Source organism: Molossus molossus, unplaced genomic scaffold (genome assembly GCF_014108415.1).
Source record: "Molossus molossus isolate mMolMol1 unplaced genomic scaffold, mMolMol1.p scaffold_m16_p_10, whole genome shotgun sequence".
NCBI classification, from domain to species: Eukaryota; Metazoa; Chordata; class Mammalia; order Chiroptera; family Molossidae; genus Molossus; species Molossus molossus.
Window position 1 is genome coordinate 7,930,338 of NW_023425345.1, and position 16,448 is coordinate 7,946,785.

Genomic DNA, 16,448 nt, shown 5'->3' on the forward strand with positions numbered 1-16,448 from the left:
TTTACTTGGTGACTTGCTTTCTCTCATCCGATACATTCCATTCAGGAGCAAGTCCTCAAAACTCTGCCTCCAGGATGCACCTTGAATCCACTCCTACCTCTCCATTCCCCAAGCTGGAACTTTGCACAACCACCTACATGGTCCACTTGCATCTTCTTTTTGCTCCGTATGATACATCTGCCACACAGCCGAGGGTGCTTTCAAAAACACGTGTATGATCATATGTCTCCCCTCTTTATTCGCCCATCAGACTCAGAGTGGAGTTGAACTCCCCAGCGTTCTGTCTTCTGCCTCCTCTGACTTCTTATAGCACATTTAGTACCTATTCCTTCACTGAGTCATTCATTCAGCAGGTATTCGTGCAGTGCCTACTACTTTTCATGAGGATACAACAATAAATAAGATAGGTGAGGTCCCTGTTCTCATAGAGTTTACATTTTAGGGGGCGAGGACAGAAAATAGTGACACATAAGACATTTGCAGACAATGATCAGTATTTATAAAGATAATAAAATAGAGTGATAGCCAAAGGGAGTGATTCATATTGGATTAAGTGGGTGACTCTCTTCTCTTTTTAAATATAAGATTTGTTTCTACCTCAGGACCTTTGCACATAGGTCCCTTGGAGTCCTTTGCCCTCAGATCTCCCATGGCTGCTCATCCTTGTCATTCATGACTCAGCTCAAATGTGATATCTTCCTCGAGGTGTCCCAGACCACTCCACCTAAATCTAGCTGTAACTGTAGTTTCCCTGTTTAACGAGATGTCCAAACAGGGACCTCGTGTCCTTGAACCTGGGAACAGAACAGGTATTTTCAGAAAGGGGAGGAATGCTAATAGGTATATCTACTTCCTGACCACTTTTCCAAGCTCCTGCCCATTTCAGATTGTGAGGGGCTGTCTCCATAACAGTGCTCTCGAGTGCTCCTACGTCATGTAAAGTCACCACAAAGGAAAGACGAATAGTAAAGATTAAAATAAACCAAGAAATAGTAAACCAGAGAGGCAGGCAATTTCTTCAAAGACCCAAATCCAGCTAAATGACAGAGAAAGGTCTCTCTGGATCTCAGATTTTCATCTGTAAAATGAGACTATTAGACTAGGAAGTCCTGGGGGACCTTCCGTTTTTCTGAGCTCTGCCCATCACGTGCCCGGCGTTTGAGGCGCCAGGTTGCTGCATGGAGTTTGGGAGTGCGTGGTGCCAGCAGAGATGAGGGTCAGTTGTGAGCTGGAAGAGTCCACGTTCACATCCAGTGACTCTAGGGGCTTCCCCGGAGACTGGGTAGCAAGCCTGGAGGAGGACAGGACAGCCGAGGGAGCTAATTAAAAGCTCTGATTGATCACTGGAGGGAGGATGAGATGCGGGGATGGGTCCAGGAGTTGGTGCATTTGCAGCTACAAATTGCTTTTCAGGCTCAGAACTAGTTCTAAGCAGAGCTCTGTTGGGCATGAAGTGCCCCCCCCCCCACACACACACATCTGCGAGTGTCACATGAGGCCCTCCAAGGAACTCACGGAGGGAGAAGGCAGAGCAAGGGGTTGTGTGTGCAGAATGTGGCTGCTGGGGGAGCAGGCAGTCAGCACCCCGGAACACTTTTGATTTTTTTAATTTCTTTTTTCTTTACTGATTTTACAGAGAGAGGAAGTGAGAGAGAGAGAGAAACATCAATGAGAGAAAACATCGATTGGCTGCCTTCTGCATGCCCCCCACTGAGGATCATGCCCACAACCTGAGCAATCTTACACTGAACCGGCAGCCTCTTGGTGCATGGGTCCATGCTCAACCATTGAGCCACATCGGCTGGACCCGGAACCCTTTGGTATATCTGAGGCTGCATTGCAGTCTCTGTGTATCTGAAGAGGCCAGAAATAATGCGTCTTCAGTCTCTGGACGGAGGTCCCTTCCAGACCTTGACTGCATCACGACCGTTGTCTGCACTCTGGTAGCAGCTACAAGTCTAGGCCTGGGCATGCCTGGGGGTGAGCCTGGGCATCTGTGGGGCACTGAGTCACAGCCTCATTAACAGGCTCCCTGCCTCAGTTTCCTGTCGCAGGCAGCATCTCGCAGCTGCAGTTGGAGCGCGTCCGGAGTCTCAGCCTCCCCCTCCCTGATCCACCTCTTGGCATTCCCTGGCTGTTCTTCCCCTGCTGCTGGCGCTCATGTGATGACTAACATGCAGGGCACAGACGTGACCTCTTCGGGCTCTGAGTATCACACACGCATGACGTCAGGCCGTTGGCCTGGCATCTAGGCCCTAGACTGTGGAGCCCTGCAGATGTGGTGTATGGGCCCACGGGGACCGTGATGGCCAACCCCACGCCCACCGCCACCTAGACCTTTCCGCCGAGCCCCCCGGTCTATGCCTGTGCCCGTCAGACAGGGGAGAGCCATTCCGTATCAGGCACTAGGGACGCAATGACGACGAAAACAAGGTCCTCAGCCCCAGTGGGTCCCAGTGGGGAGGACTCATATGTTCACGGTGGACCCGAGTGTGAGTTGCAGCAGAGCTGGGGAGGGGAGAGACGCCTGGGCATCGTGTGAGAAGGGGGAGCAGAGAGCAGTCAGTTCAGGGCGGGGCAGCAAGGCCGCTGCTCCCCTCGGCCACCGTCTCCTTCCCTGTCCCTGTTCCAGCTGCTTCCTGAGCAAGTCCAGCAGGGCCTGCGTGGGTCCCTGCTCCGTTTCACCCAGGCGTCCACTCAGGTGCCAGTCTTCTCATGACAGAGGTCTCCCTTCACCCCACTTGTGGCAGTCAGCCCTGCCCCCAACCCCATCCCCCGGCCCCACACACTGCTTCTTGTTCACAGCACTGTTGCCACTTGTCATGATCCGGGCGCTCATTTGTGTGAACTGACCCTTGAACAACATGAATTTGAACGGTGTGTCCACTTACACGTGGATTTTTATCAATAAATATAATAAATGCATTTCCTCTTCCTTATGATTTCCTTAACATTTCTTTTCTCTAGTTTACTTTATTGTAAGAATACAGTATATACTATGTATAATGTACACAATGTGTAGTAATTGGCTGTTTACGTTGTTGGTGCGGCTTCTTGCCAACCGTAGGTTATTAGCAGTCACGTGTTTGGGAAGTCTAAAGTTATTCACGGATTTTCTACTGCACGGGGGCTCGGTGGCCCGGGCCCCCGCCTTGTTCAAGGCTCAGTGGCATCTGTTTACGGTCTGTCTCTGAATTAGAAGGTAAGCGCCGTCAGGGCACGGAGCCCGAGCTGTCCGCTGCTGACTCCCAGCTCTCAAGATCCCTGGGCGCGTCCTACCTGCGAACCTGTGAGAGGGGGTGACACGCGGTCTCCCACAGGCCACAACCCCGGCTGACCTGGGGGGTGATTCGCTGGGTGGGCGTCCAGGAAGAAGCGCAGAGACAGAGAAGTGCAGGAGACATCTTTATTAGATCTTTTTATTCAAGAGGATCTAATAAACAAAAACAAAACAAACAAAACTTTCCAACCACACCCAGGAGGGCTATGAGTAGGGGCAGGTGTCTGTCCACCCAGCCTTGGCCCTCAGCCCATGTGGTTTTGGCAGCAGTGAGGGGTTAGGGTGATGGCCCCCAGGTAGAAAGGTGTATGTGTGGGAAGGGTGCGGTCAGGTGGGGCTGAGGACAGTGGAGAGAGGAAGGGATGGGAGCTGGCAGCCAGAGCGGGGACAGGTGCCGCCAGTGTGTGTAAGGACACTCACCTCCGCCTGCGATTGTGCTGGGTCCCCACCCAGCACCTTCATGCTTCCTCCTGCGTTCCAGACCCCACCTGTCCCGGGAGGCTCAGCACTGTCCCACCTTCTAACAAGCTCCACTGTGTGCTGGAATCTCAGACATTTTCCTCATGACCCTGACTCAGCCACTTCCTAGCTATTAAGTCCCTCTCAGAGCCACTGTGTTTTCTCACCTGCATCACACATTGCAGACACCTGCCCGGGGTCATCTTAGCGTGCGGGTGACAGACTTCACCCATCGGGTCCTGCGCTTCTGCAGGGCATGGCCCTGACTGTCCATCAGTGCTGGGACAAAGCGGCTCAGCATGAGGAGAGGAGTGGGTGAGTCTGATTCCCGCGTTTATTCCCTTACTAGTCGTGCAACTTGAGTGAGTCACTTAACCTGTCTGGAGCTCAGCGTCCTTATGCATAAAAGCAGGAGTAAAAACACCTCCCTCGTGGGTTTGTTGTGAGGATTAAATGCAATCGCGTATAATGTGCTGAGCACAGGGAGGTACTCCAAACAATTAGATCTCACCTCCCTCTCCGCCTGCTCCCTCCCGCCCTCGCCCCTGCCAAATGCACCACCACTGCCAGCGAGAATCTTCCCACGTGGCCAGCTCCACAACTCCCCACAGTGCCGAGACCACCCCAGGCAGCCAGAGCTCTTGCTAATTAACGGGTTGAATTTTCAAGCAGACTTAACCTCTCAGAGGGTATCATCAGCCCCACTAATCAGAGAAGGCCTTCCCAGGTCCCCTGTAAGGCAGCCTTGGGCATCGTGCAAAATTCATCATAAAAACCCAAATGAGATGGCAAAAATATGTTTCCATTTGAAAACTGCGATTCCCCGTTGGCTGATGTAAGCTGGCTTGGAGACGGGGTGACATTTTTAAAAATTTATCCGTGGGTCGTGTTTGTTCTTGCACTGATGTTTTCATCTTTCTTCCAAAGACTGGTTGGAACCCATTCAGCAGGTGGGTGCGTTTATTTGCTTAGAATCTAGTTACATTATGGAACAGTCAGGGATGGCACTTGGCAGTTTTTCTAGTCTGCTCTCCTTTCCCAAAGCACACGGGAGGCTGGACCGAAAAGAAACGTTCTAAAGCAACTAGTTCTCCCCAAGTTGGTAAATCAGGGGGGACCAGAGAACAGGAGTGGGTCATGTCTGCACGTGAGAAAGGCCAAACCGTCCCTTTCAGTCACAGACCATGAAAATCCTTCGCATTCTGCTCACACATGTCCATGGGAAAGCTGTATCCCAAGTATGCCTGGAAAAGTACTTCCTCCTTCCACACTTACAAAGTATTAAGTCATAATACTCACTGAGCTCTTCCTGGGTGCCAGGCGCTGTTCTAAGCACGTTGGTTTCATTCTTTCATTTAATCCTCACAAAATCCTTATTAGGTAGGTAGTTTCATTATCCTCTTATAACAGATAAAGAAACGGGAGCATCTGTAGGTTAACCACCTCCAGTTACTGGTGGAGCGAGGTGTTAAAACCAGGCTGACTGGCTCCGAAGCTGCGTTTTTAACTCTATTGATACGAATATTAGCAAATATTTATTATTAGCATTATCAGATTAAGAAGCATGTAAGTTGACAGATGATTAGATTGATAGATGGTTGTGGCAGAGTCCATGTTTCCTTCTTCCTGGCTGCTCAGCTGAGACTACATTTCCCAGCAGCCCTTGCAGTGACATAGAGTCATGTGACCAGGCCCAACGGAACAGGAGTAGATGGAAGGCGTGAGCTTCTGTATGCCCTGGTTAGTGAGAAGCACGGTCCTGGGCTCGCCCGTTTCCCCCTCAGTGATGAGATGTGGGATGGCTGGATCCTCTTGGGAGCCTCCTGCCCAGGGCAGTGCCACAGCCCCACCCACAGCAGCCTGGTTTCCATGGTTTTGTGGAGCAGGGCTACCAGCCCGCCCTACACCGTTAGGGGAGAGAGGCAGACGTTCCTGAGTCGGTTATGGCAGCCTAGCTCCTACTCCAACTAATGGTCTCTTTCTTTCCCTTCCATGGAATCAAAGGAACTTTTTCTTTAACGGTAATTCAGACTAACTTTGACTCTCACCCGACAGAACATCTGAAGACCTCTGGTTGTACGTGGCTCTCTTCCTTTGGATTCAGCCATTCTATCTTTGAAAGCGCTACCAATCGAGAGTTGTCAAAGTTTAAATTCTACGGTAAAACGTGTCTCGGCAATTCACACACAGGGTCCCATTCTCCTTAAGGCCCTGCAAAGCAATCATGATTCCCCTTCCTACATCCGGAGCCTTGCACCAGGGGAGGACGATGGTCGTGACCCACGAGTGCTGTCCCGGGCGAGGTGTCCCCCACTCCTTCAGCTTGTTCATATAGCACTGTTCTGAGGTCCAGGTACCATCTCCCCTGCTGCACTCCAGGGTGTCTATGGATCCCAGAGCACTAAGACTCAGGATAAATCCCAAGCTCACATGTGCTTTGCCCAGCTTGGAGAACAGCAGGTAGCTATTCTCGTTCTCATGCTTGCGTTCATTCATGTAGGTATTAAGCTCGACAAGCACTCGTCCAGCCTACTGTGTGTCAATGGCTTCACTGTGTGTCACGGGACGGCTTCAGTGTGAGCTTCGCACGGTGGTGTACTCTGAGCCTCATGGGGCCTGCGCTGTCACGGTGGCCTCCCTGTCTGTCCTGTGAGGGCGGAGGGCACCTGGGTTTTCTGGACACAAGTGCAAAACATAACAAACATCCCGGTACGATTTCATGCAATGACATTCAGTTCCCCACACGTCCCTATCAAGGTTGTCCCCTCCTGATTCTGTTGTCCAGCACGTCCTCCCAGGAGAAGGATGGCAAGACGGAAGTCGTTCTGACCGAGACCCTCTGAAGAATAACAGCTTTGGTTCACCACCTACAAACCACACCGCTCATTTCCAATCTAGTATTTAGTCAACATGCATGAAAAATAAATTTTAATTGAATTAATCGGGGTGACGTTGGTTAATAAATATGCTATTTCAGGTGTGCAATTCTGTAACACATCATCTGCATATTATATTGTGTGTTTACCACCCAAGTCAAGTCTCCTTCCATCACCGTTGATCCCCTCCCTCACCCTCTTCCTCCTTCCTCCCACCTTCGTTTCCTCTGGTGATCACCATGCTGTTGTCTGTGTCTATGAGGTATTGTAATTTTTCCTTAATCCCTTCACCTTTCTCACCCGGTCCCCTCTGACAGCTGTCAGTCGCTCTCTGTGTCTATGAGTCTGTTTCTATTTTCTTGGTTAGTTTATTTTATTCATTAGATTCTACATATTAGTGAGATCATATAGTATTTGCCTTTCCCTGACTGGCTTATTTCACTTAGCGTAATGCCCTCCTGGTCCCTTCATGCTGTCGCAGAGTAAGAGAGATCCTCTCCAGAGAAAACCACTTAGTTGACCTTGAGAATGATGTCACTAAGATTATTTGTAGGTAGTGATTGGCTTACAAAACGCCAAGGTCATCTTCAGTATAAAGCCTTTAATTCTCTAACACAGGTGAGAATCATTTTCTGGTATTTGGTGAAGCAAATAGTTCAGTTAATCAAAATTAAAAGCACATCCGAGGGTCTTAATGGAATGAATGGACATGGCATACGAGGGTATGAAAAATGTCTGCAGATGAAAGAATTCTTCGAGGTTTCCCCTGGAGACACTGACCTCACTCATACCTTTTCCAGTGCACTCCAACAATCTGTTTCTAGCCACTGCATGTGGCCATGTCCATCCATCACCCGCATCTCCCAGTTTCTGTCTCTATTTCTCGTTCTCTTTCACACACACACACACACACAGAGAGAGAGAGAGAGAGAGAGAGAGAGAGAGAGAGCGAGCTGGGACGGTCCATTTTCTGTGGCTTTGTCTTCCACCGTATTCAGGTTTACGTCCGGCTGTCCCTGCTCTTTCTGGTAAGGCTGCCCTCATGGTTCCCTGAGACCTGCTGCTCAGACCTGGCCCTTCAGACAGAGCAGGAAGGAGAGAGGAGGAGAGAGAGAGAGAGAGAGAGAGAGAGACATCGTTGAGTGGTTGCCACCCACACAACTCAACCAGGGCCGGGGACAAACTGCAACCGAGGTACATGCCCTTAGCGGGAACCGAACCCAGGCCTCTCTGGATCGCAGGCTGGCGCTCTAACCGCTGAGCCAAACCAGCCGGGGCTCTCAGTGCTATTTGAACGCTCAGGAGACGTCACTCCCTGTCTCTTCCCCTTGGAAGCTGTTTCCTACTTCTCTCCAGCACCTGCCTTTGAGTCCTAAGCCTTACTTTGCCAGGTCAGGGCTATGGGTACAGGTAGAATTACACTGGGAGGGTTTGGAGGCCAAATGTGTGGATAAACAAATATCCCGAGCCCTCCCAGCACTGCTGACTAGAGAAGACACAGCATCTCCGGATCCTTTCACTGTCCTCCCAAGTCCCCCCGGGTCTGTCACAAATGCAAGAAAACAGTGATAGGACCGATGAGTTCAGGTCCCCCTCCACTGGGCTCTTCCAATGCCAGGAACAGTCCCTGATGGCGAAGTGGTGTCCTTGGTAAAGATTTGTTTGCTCAACAGGTATTGACTGAGCCCGTCCATGTGCTGGGGGTCCATGCTGGAGGGCGGCCACCCCAATGTGGTGAGTAACACATGCTTCGCCTCTGCCTGGCCCCCTCCCTCCTGACCCCCATCTGCTGTGAAACGGACATGGCAAAGCTCTGTTCACACATCCTATTCTGCGTGCTGCCTTCCTCGGTCCTTCTGAGGACAGGGGCTCCCGTGTGTTCTCAAGGTGTTCATTCACTTTCATCTGAACACGCGTCCCATTAGGTTGCACGGGTGTGTTGTATGGGAGTAATAATAATTGTGTATGGATCTCAACAAATCTAGGTGCTCAGTAAATGGATGAATGAAAGAATACAAATCTGGTCTCTGTCCCGGAGAACTCAGGGTCTCGTAGGAAAAGAACCTTCGTTTGATCTAGAACCCACAACAACAATGCACGGTGGGTGTCACGAGGCCCGATTTTCAGGGAGGGAACGGAGCCTCTCGGAGGCCAGGCCACTTACAGGGCGTAATCAGCAGACAGGAGAGCGGACTGGAGCCAGCTGCCCCTGCCTCACACACAGCTGTGGTGCAGCAGCCCGAGGACGCCCACGGCCTCGGGCGGGACCCCCACGCTCAGGGCTGGAGTGGCAGGGCGAGGCTGTGCGTTCTTCTGTCTCGTCCGTGGAGGAGGCTCAGAGTGGAGACTAGGGAGGCGGCACCTCACCTGATCAGCTATCAAAGTGAGACGCTGGTGGGACTTGGGTTACCTGGCTGAAGTCAGACCATCAACCTCTGAATGGCAGGCAGCTCTGCCCCTCTCCGAGAGGGGCATCCTGAGGGGCGGGGGGACGTGGGACCCCAGTACACCCAGAATGTCCATTTGGTAGAGTAGAGATGCCCTGACGCCTGATCCCATTTACCTGAGTGAGATTTTCTATGCAGGCATCTCAGGCGCTAAATCACATGTCAGAGGCAATTTTCCTCTCTCCGGACGTGATGCAGGGCTTGTCCTTGTGGGGAGCCGACGTGGACCAGTGACGGCCCCGCCTGGCTCCAGGAAAGGGAAGCTCTTGGTCTCATTCATTTAGCAAAGCTACTCCGAGCATCTCAGCAGGGCCGGGTCCCTCCGCAAGGGCTGGGGACACAGACAGGAATAAGACACAGCTCCTGCTTTTCAGGGGCTCAGAACATGATCACGCTTATAGCCATCAGTCTGTTCAGTCCTTAAAGAAATATCGTGGTGCGCAGAATCCATCAAGGCCCCGAGTCACGTACCGGAACCTGTCGGCGAGGAGGAGACACAGAAACCCCTGCCTTGTTGGAGCTTACGTTCCGGCATGGGGAAGAGATGGTAAATAGTAGACGCGATGAACAAATAGATTCTGTAATATATGGGAATCTGGTAGATGCTGAAGAAAACGGGGGCAGGATTAAAGAGGCCGACAGTGCTGGGTGAGAGGGAGGCGTGCAGCTTAGGTGGGCGTCCTTTAGAAACATGCTGTGAGGGAAAACAGGAGGGAGGGGCCGGGCATGCAGCAGGGGGCCAGTGCTGAGAAGGAGAGAACACTGCGCACGGGCCCTCGGGCCCTCGGTGGAGCTGTCTGGAGACGCAGCAGGAGGGCCCTGTGGCTGGAGACAGAGCGAGGGGTGGGAGCGGAGATGAAGAGGGAAGGAGGGCACCAGTCTTGGGGCCATTGCCCAGGCTTTGGCTTTGGCTGAGAGAAGGGGGAGGGAGTCTGGGGAGAGTGTGGAGCTGGGGAGGCATGGGATCTCACAAGGAGAGAGGATCATTCTCAAGTTCCACCAATGGTGGAAGCAGGGAGAAGGGGAGAGGCTGTTGCCTAGTCCGGGGGAGAGATGGTATGACGGGGTCAGGCTGGGGCCGTGGAGATGCTGAGAGTTGGTCAGATCCTGGATATGCTCCATGTGTAGAACCAATGAGATGTCCTGCGGATCAGAGGGGGGATGTGACGGGGAGGGAGGGTCTGGATCCCCCGAGACGGGGAAAGCTGCGTGGGGAACAGGCTTCAGCGGACATTACTCGTTTCATTTTGCACACGTTACTTTGGAAATGCCCCTTAAGCATCGGAGCGGAGAGGCAGAGCGGACAGTTATTTGTGCCAGCCTGCAGTCTGAAGTGTGCGCGCGCAGATTGTGGGGGTGGCTCAGACTGGAGATAGAAGTTAATGGGGCACTTACTAATTACCGGCACTGTATTAAGCGTTTTATGTTACTTCATCTCACGGAATTCTTAGCACGGCCCTGGGAAATAATATTTCCTTCGTTGCTGACCAGGAAACGGAGGCGCAGGTAGTTTAAGGCAACTGGCCCAAGGTCATGCAGTGGATCAGTGGTAGAGCCAGGTCTCCAACTGGGTCACTCTGGACTGAACAGAGGGCACTGGTGCACCTGGTCCACCAGCCGGGGCTGTGACATATGGACTGCCACACTGCATTGGGACAGAACCTGGGCACAGAGGTTTATTTTGGGGGTGATAGTGCAGGGCCAGTTAATTCTGCAGGATTATAGAAACACATCAAGTTAGTGCGGGTGGGAGGGGCCAGGTACCCAATTCCAAAGATTCCCAGGCTGCTGAGCCAGCATTAAGGAGGTTGACATTAGAACTAGAGTGTGAGGGAGGCAGGAAAGGGGAGGAGGGGTTGGTGGGTGCCCCCATGATCTCCTCTCTTGGGTGGCCCAGCCTTGGCCTTCCTCTGTGTCTCCTGTGTCTTCCAGGGCCACACTGGTGAGTCTGACACATAGGACGAGGCATTTTACTTGAGATGATTCTCTCTCTGTCATAATTGTGATGTCTGAAGAGTTTGCAGGTTTGGGGATGACTCCCCAGAAGGAAGAATGTCTGCCAGGGACCTTTGTATCTAACAAGCAGTTTAGAGGCTACAGGTGAGACCTTGGCCCTGAGGCTCCCGGAATCCCCTCTCCTGGAGCAGGTAAATAGGGAATGATAAAACAAGTGTGCTGACCGGGTCCCCATCTCTCTCTCCGCTTTGGATACCTGTGTCCATCCAAAGGAGTGCCTGGCCTTGATCTTCTGAACACTGTGAATTGACCAGGCCAAGAGAGTCTTCTCAGCCAATTCTATTCCTAGAATTTCAAAGGTAAAAGGACATTAGACTATAATTCTCTAGCTGATGCAGTGGTCTCTCCTAGCAGCCCTATTGTATACATATATCCCAGTGTCGGTGGATCCGGACCCTCCCTTTCAATCACATTTTACATCTGATCCATCAGGGCATTTCACTGGGTCTACATAGAGCATATCCAGAATCTGAGTGACGTGCAGTTCTGGGCACCTTCAGGAATAGAGGACTTCTTAGAATACTGACAGAGAGACAGTTTATGGTTAAAAGTAAATAGACTTTGGAAGCAAACCATCGATTTGGAATATAAGGAAGCAAAAAACACACAATCCGAACAGCAAAAAGAAAAAAGAATCCAAAAAAATGAGGATAGTGTAAGAAGCCTCTGGGACAACTTCAAGCATGCCAACATTCGCACCATAGGGGTACCAGAAGGAGAAAAGAGAGAACAAGAATTTGAAAGCCTATTTGAAACAATAATGACAGAAAACTTCCCTAACTTGGTGAAGGAAATAGACATACAAGTTCAGGAAGCACAGAGACTTCCAAACAAGATGAACCCAAAGAGGTCCATACCAAAACACATCATCATCAAAATGCCAAAGGTTAAAGACAAAGAGAGGATCTTAAAAGCAGCGAGAGAAAAGCAGTTTGTTACCTACAAAGGAGCTCCCATAAGATTGTGAGCTGATTTCTCAAAATAAACTTCAAAGGCTAGAAAGGAGTGGCAAGAGATATTCAAGGTGATGAAAAGCAATGACATACAGCCAAGATTACTCTATCCTGAAAGCTATGATTTAGAATCTATGGGCATATCAAGAGTTTCTAAGATAAGAAAAAGCTAAAGGAATTCATCATCACCAAACCAGTATTATATGAAATGTTGAAGGGTCTTCTTGAAGGAGAAGAACAAAAATATGAACAATAAAATGGCAATGCATACATATCTATCAACAATTGAATCTACAAACAAAATGAGCGAGCAGAACAGAAACAGACTCCTAGATACAGAGAACTTTTTGTTGCTTGCCAGATGGGTGGAGAGTGGGGGCTGGCAGGATGGGTGAAAAAGATGAAGGAATTAAGAAGTACAAATTGGATGTTAGACTGATGAACCTCAAAGGGAAAGGGGGGAGGGAGGGAGGGATGAGATAAACCAAAGAACTTCTATGTATATATGCATAACCAATGGACACCAGCAATAGTGTGGGGAAGGCAAGAGGGGGGCGGGGTTGGGGAAGAGGAGGTCAATGGGGAAGAATGGGGGGACATCTGTAATACATTCAACAATAAAGATAAGTTAAAGAAAAAGCAAATAGACGTTGGAATTAGATGGACATGGGGACCAGTCCTTCCACCGATCCATCCATTGCCTGGGTCCCTTCATTTTTCAGCCACTTCTTCACTTTTGGCCTCAGCTCTCGTCTCTCAAATGGAAATGCCATCCTCTTGCTAGCTGGTTGTAAGGATGTAGTGAGGCAGGTGATTCTACGGTCAAGAGCATGATCTGTGGAGTCAGACTGAGTTCAAATCTCTTTTCTGCTCAAACTCTGGATGTTCCTGGACAATTTAAGCTCCCTCAGGCCTCATTTTGTTGAGTTCCAACATAAGAGTGAGAATAATGCCCACTTACTAAGCAGGCAGGGCTACTGCCGATTACATGCCACCTGTATATGAATGAGAAGAGGGTTCTCTTTCCTCCAGGTGGCACAGCTCCACACCTGGGCACTTGGCAGGCAGCGTGCCGCCTCAGCCAGCAGGCCCCTTTCTGCAGAACAGGCCTGCCAACCAGGCACAGTGGCCTCCTCAGTGTCATTGCCATGCCTAGTTCCTGTGAGCCACTCAGGACATTGTCTGAGGCGCACAATAAGCACTCCATTAATATTAGCAATTATTATGTGAAACATTAGCTCTGAAGGCAACCTGTTTTATTGAGACAGCTTGGACTACGGGGTGGGGGGATCATCGCATATTCTTGGATGAAGTCTTCATCCCACTCTCTGTGGTTTCATAAGCTACGTTCTGCAACATCGCCAGTTGGGCTATTCTTGTGATTAATTATAGAAATGTCCCCACTTCTCTGCCCCTGTCTGTCCCTGTGCCCTTGACTTCTGCGGTCAAGACAGAATCTATCTTCCACCTGTAACCCAAGGGCCTTGTGACTCGGCCTTCCATTCTCTCTTGGAGTCCCACCATCATGTGACTGCTCACCTGTTGGGTGACGGCGGACATGTAGCCAGTTACCGTTGATGGGGTTCAGCGGTAACTTGCTTCCCCCAAATACGGCACCCTGGCAGGCTGAGGGAATTTGAGAAACTGGCAGAAGTAGGAAGGTCACTCTGAGCTTCCTCTCTCCGCTGCCCCTCCAAAGCAGGCCATGAAGCCCTCCTGTGGGAGGTGCCCTTCCTGCAGGAAAGAGCATCTTACCTCTGCAGACAAAGGGATGTGGGGAAGAACCCAAACAGGTCTTACAAATTGTCCCCCGGGGTCCCACACTTACCTCTTCCTCTTTGCTCTGTCATATTTCTCCCTCACTGCCCACACTTAATCAACCTTAGCATTGAAATCCTCAAGTTTAACCACGTCTTTTCTTATGAAGGCTCCTACATCATTGAAAACAGATTCAATAGATTGACGTGTTTGTCTCCTGTTAACCTGTATTTGTCAGTTTCATTTCCGGACCCAGCCAGGGACCCTATGAGGGTCAAGGTACAGTTTCCCTCCCCTGCACTTTCATTCCCTCAGCTGGTAGCCAGCTGGCTGCCAGACAAATGAGTGACACTGATCTCGACCAATCGTCTCCCAGCTGACCAGAGACCCATGAGTGATTCCAGCCGAGAGGAGCTAACCCTGGCTCACAAGCCTGTTAGAGAAGGATGATCAGTGCTTACTGTTGCCACCAAGGTCTGGGGACTGTTGTCTGCATCCTCACGGCAGTAGATAAGTGACCCAGGTCCACACTTCCTGGTGGCGCATCAGACTGTGCCCCGACGGCAGACAATTCAATTCGCCCTGTGTCATGAACAGCCCTCTTCCCCTTGTCGCACTACCCGCTGAATTCACAAGCCTCCCCACATCTCTCCTGGGCCCTGTCCCTAAGGCCACAGTGATTTTCCGCCCCCCTCAATTCCTTCCCCACCTCCTCGTGGACAAGACTGTGGGGACCAGGCGTGGTCTGGAGGGACACGGCGCTGGCCCCGAGGCTCCCTCTCTGTTGGTCTCGATTTCTAAGGACATTTGGGTCTGGCTCAGCCGCACGCAGTGCCGAGCTTAATGACATCTCGGCATTCCCACTAGAGAAGGCCTGGTTTTCCAAGGGCATATAACTCCGCTGTTATGACTCACTCTAGGGCAGAGCTGGGCAAACAAGTCCTGCCGCCCGAAGGCAATTTTGATTTTTAAATTATAAAATAAATCATCCTGAGCTTTTATGTTTTCTTGGGGTTTGTTTTTGTTTTTCTCTTTTGCTCTAAAACTTCCACAGTAGCTTTCTGGTTGGAGATTATTTATCACTTGGCTCTCTTCTCACCGAAACTGTATTTGTTTTATAAAATGACAAATCACCTGCACATTCCAGGCCAGGACCCGTGCGGCGCGGAGCGTGGGCGCGGAGGGGTCGGGAGTGGAAACACGGGTCAGCGAGAGCAGTGGCGAAGGGTCGGAGGCCGAGGGGGCAGGAGGAAGAATTCCCACACCACCCTGGTACGGGCATGGGTGTGAACGCATATTTGTGAAATCGAAGTCCCTGTTTCCGTGGATCTGCTTTTTAAAAAAATCTCCTGGTCTTGGTTTCCTCATTTTAAATATGTTTATTTTAAAAAATTGATTTTAGAGAGAGAGGAAGGGAGACAGAGAGGTATATATATATATATATATATATATATATATATATATATATGTGTGTGTGTGTGTGTGTTGTGTGTGTGTATATATACATACATACATATATATGTATATAGATATAGATTTATAGATATATATAGAGAGAGAGACATCAATGTGAGAGAAACATAGATCGATCAACTGCTTCCTGCACACACCCCGACCTGGGATTGAGCTCTGACCAGGAATTGAACCGTGAGCTCTCGGTACACCAGATGATGCTCAACCAACTGAGCCCCACCGGCCAGGGCTCTGATTTCCTCATTTTAAAAAGTCTCCATAGAATGGTTGTGAATACCAAATACTTTAAACCAGAGGTCAGACACCTCCCGGAAGCTACGGGGTTATTGTTTAGGGTCCTCACATCCACAAGTGTTCCCGAATTGTCTGTAAAGCAGAGAGATAACAGTTTCACAAATCTACATGTCCATCTTGTTACTGCATGTATAGAGTCACCACTGCAGAGGTTGCAACTCTTTGACGAATCAAGCTGAAATCTCTCTAAAAGCAACCGCAATTTATCACAGTTTTTAGCCTTCGTGCACCTTCTGGATTAGTGAGTATTCCTGGGTGGGGAGGTTGGCTACATTGTATTTCTTCAGATGACAAAAGACTTTGGCTTGAAACCTGTAGGATGCAATTTCAGCTAGGAAAGGAGTGGACTGCCTGAGCCATCGGGCCTCAGGCATTTTCCTCTTGGGGAGCCTGGCTGGATCTACCCACACGAATTCAGGTAGCTGCAGAGGTCTGGGAGAGCAACAACAAAATAGTCAACAGCAGGTTCCTGGCTGGCTCAGAGCCAGGGCCTCCATCCGTGTGGTACCTGCATGGCGGGAGGTGACCCAGACAGCACTGGGGAAGGGACGGTCTGGCCACTCACCGGCTAACACACTAATGACCGTCTCCACACTGCTTGTCGTGTGAGCCGACTCATATCTTGAATTGCATAAGCTACTGTTCTTGGAATATTCTGTTATTTGCGGTCAAACATGTTCTCACCTGAGTGTAGATAGATACCCAGTTGGCGTCTGCTGCGTGTGTCTTTGTGTTGCCTTGTGCATCTGGAGGGTGACATTCAGCGTCATTCACATCTCGGCTCTCTGCAGCCTTCAGAGCAGTTCCTGTTCCACCGCTGGGCTCAAAGCATGCTGGGCTGAGTTACCTCCCCTCGGTTCCCCCAAACAAGGAAGCTAGAGAAACCGAACTA